Source organism: Lipotes vexillifer, unplaced genomic scaffold (genome assembly GCF_000442215.2).
Source record: "Lipotes vexillifer unplaced genomic scaffold, Lipotes_vexillifer_v1.1 scaffold189, whole genome shotgun sequence".
Lineage (NCBI taxonomy): Eukaryota > Metazoa > Chordata > Mammalia > Artiodactyla > Lipotidae > Lipotes > Lipotes vexillifer.
The window spans coordinates 619,511-625,510 of NW_006785816.1; the positions used below are offsets into that span (position 1 = coordinate 619,511).

Sequence of the window (6,000 nt, forward strand, 5' to 3'; positions counted from 1 at the left end):
GTCCCCAGCACATAGTAAATGCTCAACAATTTTCTGTTGTTTTATTATATTATTAACTTTCTAACTATATTAAAATTATACTCATGGGATTTTTTCAGAGGTGATTGAGCGACAACACAGAGAGGTCAATGCCATTGAAAGAAGAATGTATTACTTACATTTCCTAAGAGAAAGAGACATGCCAGGCCACACAGGGCCACATGGGAGCACTGGGTTTGTTCAGACAGAAACAGGAACAAGAGAAAAGCTGAGGCCAGAGCCTTTACTGGGGTTTCTGTGGGACAAGCAAAGCAGGGCATTGTAAACAGTTTAGGATTGGCTAGTTTGGATAATTCCCGTGGGCTTTAATCTATAGAGATCTGCCTGGTTCCTAGCCCTGGGATGATTTAGGGCAGGAGAAATATTGTGTTGGGGTATGAGAGTTAGATAAGTGGTTGGCTGGGGCTACAGACTTGGGAGAATTGTTTGGGGCTATAGACTTGGGCTTGGCTGGTTCGCATATGAAAGACATGCTCCTGGCAGAGCTCTTTGCTTTAAAACAGGTTGCCCTTCTCCCTGGCCAGCAAGCTTTTTAAGATGTCAAAACATCATAAAATATAGAAAATAAAAGCACAATTATACGCTGACATCCAGTTTCTAGCTTGAATAATTGAGTAGAGAGTATACCATCCTACAAAGGTAAATAATTCAGGAGGAAAGCAACTTTGGAAGACCTTAAGAGGCTTGCTGATGACTTAAGGTTTAGAAAACTGTTCGGGATACTTGTGAGGTATCCCAACAGAGATACATGGCAAGCATTAGGATAGATGATTCTGAAAATCAAAGTAGAGATTAGGCTTGGAGTCATCAGCCCTGAAGATGTGTATCAGAGTCTCAGTGATGGAGTATGTGATTGTCAGGGTTAGGAAAAGGAGACTGGTTAAGTTTGAAGAGGTACTTCTGTTATTCTCCTTTGCGTGCACATGCACACACACCCTTCTTCTCATGCTGCCTTAAGAAGCAATAATCTGGGCTGGGTGTGGTTCTGGGGGAGAGGTTCTAGGTCAGAAGCTAAGGAATCCCAAATGTTAAAGAGGAATCTGAAGAAAAGTAGCCATTAAAAGCGCTGAGAAAGAAATTACAAGTGAAGGAGTAGGAGAATCGGTAGTAAGGACGGGGAATAAGAAGGGGAAAATTTCAAGAAGAGAATGGTCAACAGTGTCAAGAGTAATGAGTCAACAGATATTTTCTGAGCCCGTCTGTGTGTTCATTATTATATAGGTAGCAAGTATGTGAATTAAAAGAATGGACCTAGCACCTCCCAGGAATAAGTCATGCTCATTCCTGCCTTTGGACTTGGTGTTTCTTCTGCCTGGAATGTTATTCTCTCAAGTTCAAAATATAAAAAGGACAAGCAGAGTCACAGAATTATGAACTGTGAATTATGAAAATTATGGCAGAGTCATAAAGTAACTGGAATAGCACTACAGCACAATTAAAAGAGCAAGAGCTTTGTAATCAAATGAACTCGGGATTAAAACCCTGTTCCTCCATGTACTGAATGCATGGCCTTGACATATTACTTGACCCCACAATTCCCTCACTTATAAAAATGGGAATACTTATGTGTACTTTGCAGAGTGGTAAGAATTAACAATTAGGCACCTGACTTCTGTGGGCATTCAATAAATATTGATTGAATGAATGAAGATTAGCCATTGTGGTTGAAATTCTTTATTATTATTCTTTAATTTTATATATTTATTATATCATTAATTCTAAGGCTAAGAATAAAGTGATGAAGACAGATTCAAACCTACCTTAATGAAATGATGTCAATCACGTTATAATAATTCTGCTCATTTGTTTGCTTCTCTTTTAAGACGTTTTGCATATTTTCCTAGACTATTCTGTTTCTCAAAATGTAGGATGTCATCCATCAAAGAAATGAAGATATAGGAAAGTGTCTTCCATGAGTTAAGATGGAGAATTAAGGAGAAATCTCTATCCAGTGAAAACAATCAGGAGATACTGAGTCACCATTAGTAGCTATAATACAATATGTCTTAGAAAACTAAGGGATAACATAATTGAACAAGTGTAACTCACTATTTAAAGGAGAGCCAGAGTGAATACTCCGGTAATGGGACTACACACACACTACCTTGTGTCTTGTCATGGGATGCAACTCCCTTCAGTCCATCCTTCTCTGTGAGCTTTGAGGTCTGCTAGTGAACTCATTAAACACACGTCTTTGCATCTGTAAGTCATGTGCACCTGATAAAACAATGAATGGAGGGCATTGCAAAGCAACTCCTGAATCCATCCCCTCCACTCCTGTGTTACCTCACTCATGGTGTTCTCTACCACACTGACTCTCACAGTACCCATTTCTTCCTGAAACCACGTCTTTTCAATAAGAAAGCCATGTTCACATTTGACATTTCTTTCCTAGGGTTGAACAAATTACCCTCAGTGAGTGGCATGATGGCTGACATAAGAAAGAAGAGAAAAAAATTTGAAAAAGAGTAAGAAGCTTGTTTCTTGATGAAAGTCAATTGGAAGTGTTTAGGTGGAGCTGTTTGTCTTTCAAGTATTCGTCATATTTTTCTTACGTTAGACTCTGAGTCTATTTGCCTGGATGGGATCTCAAATAATCAACTTTGAAATTTCCTCTTAACCAAGCATAAATATCCCTTATGGAATATTCATGGAATGGAATGGATAGAGAATGGTCTAAACTGGAAAATTCAGAATTTTGTTTAAAGTTCATGGAACACTAAATACAACACACAATTATAAATTTATGTCTTACCATAGCCTTAGAGATGTAAAGCATGTGAATATATGTGTGATGAAATGGAAGGATTGTTTCACCCTTTTAAGGTGTTGAGACGATAAACCAATGTGAGAAATGAGATAGCAAATCATTACAGAATCCAATTAAAATTCTGATGTGAGGTCAGAAGCTTGTGGGTTGCACCAAATCTTCTTAATGGAAAATTCTTCTCAACCACTGGGGCTGGGAATGTAATTTATTTCCATTCAGCATATATCTATTGAGAATCTACAATGTGAAGGTCACAGCGTGTTCTCTATGAGCCAAAGCCTTTATCCTAAGAACAGTCAGTTATCCAGTAATTTTGGTTTCAGAAGCTGAACCAAGAATTGCATTTCATTAATATTTAAAATCAAATTAATGTCACACGTATCTAAATAACTTGCCTGTACAATTCACATAGCATATTCCTCACCACCGATTTACCAAAATGAGACTACATCCTAACTGAGAATTAATTTCATGGCCAAAGTACAGGATTTAGGAAAAGAAAAAAATCTTCCAAAACCCACCTATTACTATCCAAGATCCCTGGAAGGATTTAATGGGGAAAAATGCACTGCATGAATATTTTGTTAGAAACCACTGAGACCATAGTCAATGAAAACAAAAAAACTCATTTTATCTCTCAGTTTTTGGAGAAATTTTCAACCAATGTTTAGAGGAAACTGTGCTTGGAGAGATGGAGGTTCTGATACTTTCCCCTTCTGGTTTCAGATTCCTGAATAATCCCTGTGATACACGCAGAGTACAGTGTAAGGATTACGTGGATGAAATTGCCTCTGAAATAGGAGTGAAGCCCAACCTGTTCTCACTTTTCCTGTGGGATCCAAAGCTGGCTCTGGAAATTTTCTTTGGGCTATGCACATCTTACCAGTACCACCTACAAGGGCCAGGGAAGTGGGCTGGGGCCCGGGGAGCCATCCTGACTCAGAGAGAGCAGATCATCAAGCCCCTGAGGACCCTTACCCTCACCTGTGACCAGGCTCCATACTCTGTGCCATTTTGGCTTAAAAGTGTCTGTGTAGCCCTTCTCTTCTTTGTTCTCACTTTAGTCATTATTAAAGGATAATCCTCCTACAATCATTATGATATTATAGATTAACAGTGACACACAGTAATTAAGAAACTGGGCATGTGCAGTTTATCCCTCAGTTCAGACTAGATCAGTGCAGTGAATTGTCTAATAATTCCAAAATTACTCATGTATGAGTATTTGGCAAAATTGGAAATTTCAGAAGTCCAAAGGGACAGAGTAACAACTTGAGCTAAAGCCGACCTGAAAATTGGAGATTTCTAACGAAATGGTTTATATGAAATCTTGCTCTGGAAAAGTATACTTAAGTTCTATAATATGACAAATGTTCTAAGTTACCAAGTTCTCCTAGCCTCCTTTTACATGAATTGGCAAATTCTTTGTTTTATATGTAAAACACAAGCTAGGAAAAAGTATCTCTTCAGTGATTTAGAAAAGTTAGCAATGAACAAACGTCTTCACCAGAAACTCTTTCCACTAGGGTCACATTCATAGAATCATGGATATTGAGGTAGCAGGTTATTTCAGGTATTATCGAGGGTATTTTCAGGATATGGGGTGTGCCAAGGAGGGAAAAAGAGGGACTAATGGAAGTCAGGAAAAGAAGAAACAGGGAGAAAGAGCAAATACTTACAACATTTACAAAAACTTTTACAATTAATCAAAGAGATGAAATATTTTAGTCTCTGGGTCAGTCACTTATATTACAGGCTATGTCTGAGCTTAGTCCTGATATTCTGTAAAACAGATGTCTCCCCCAGATTTCTTAAGATATGATTGATAATAAAAAATTGTATATTTTTAAAGTGTACAATGTGGTGTTTTGATATACATACACAAAGAGAAATTATTACCACAATCAAGCTAATTAACATATTAATTACCTCATAGTTACCTTTGTGTGTGTATGTGGTGAGAATACTTAAGATCTGTCCTCCTAGCAAATATCGAGTATACAATACAGTATTATTAATTATAGTCACCACACTGTACACTAGGTCTCCAGAAATTATTCGTCTTATAACTGAATGTCTGTTCCCTTTGACCAACATCTCTCTATTTTCCCACCAGACCCCAGTAACAACTCTTTTGCTCTCAGTTAATAAGAGTTAAACTTGGCAAAATTCCACATATAAGTGAAATCATGCAGTATTTGCCTTTTCATGTTTGGCTTATTTCACTTGACATAATGTCCTCCAGTTTCATCCATTATGCTCAAATGGCAGAATATCATTCTAAGACTGAATAAAATTCCATTGTGTATATCTATCACATTTTCTTTATCTCTTCATCCTCTGATGGACACTTAGGTTGCTTCCATAATTTGTGATTAACACTGCATTGAACATGAGAGTGTAGATATCTCTTCCAGATCCTGTTCTCATTTCCTCTGAATATATACCCAGAAGTGGGATTGATGGACTATATGGTAGTTTTATTTTTCATTTTTTGAGGAACCACCATACTATTTCCCTAAGTGGCTGTACCAGTTTACATTTCCATCAACAGTGTACAAGTACTCCATTTTCTCCACATCTTCACCAATACTTATCTTTTGATTTTTTTATAATAGGTATCTTAACATGTGTGAGGTGATACCTCATTTTACATTTGCATTTCCCTAATGATTAGTGTTGTTGAGCATCTTTTCATGTACCTGTTGGCCATTTATGTCTTCTTTGGAAAAATGTCTAATCAAGCCCTTTGCCCATTTTTAAATTGTTTTTTTTCCATTGAGTTGTATGACTTCCTGATATATTTTGGACATTAATCACTAATTGAATATATGGTTTGCATATATTTTCTCCTATTCCATAGATTGCCTCTTAATTTTGTTGATTGTGTCATTTGCTGCATAGAAAATCTTTAGTTTGATATAATCCCACCTGTTTATTTTTGCTTTTATTGCCTGTGTTTTTTGTGTCATATGCAAAAAACAATTGCCAATACCGATGTCAAGGAGCTTTTTCCCTATGTTTTCTTCTAGGACTATTATGGTTTCAGGTCTCACATTTAAGTCTTTAACTCACTTGAGTTGATTTTTGCATATGGCATAGGATAACAGTCCAATTTCATCCTTTCGCATGGGGATATCCAGTTTTCTCAGTATCATTTATTGAAAAGGTTATCTTTTCCCTGTTGTGTA

At 37.0% G+C, this 6,000-nt stretch overlaps 1 pseudogene; it reads left to right on the forward strand.

Annotated features, from left to right (window-relative positions):
* The window catches only part of LOC103075734 (dimethylaniline monooxygenase [N-oxide-forming] 5-like), a 50,663-nt pseudogene extending 46,773 nt beyond the window's left edge, over nt 1-3,890 (forward strand).
* Nucleotides 3,891-6,000: the final 2,110 nt, after the last annotated feature.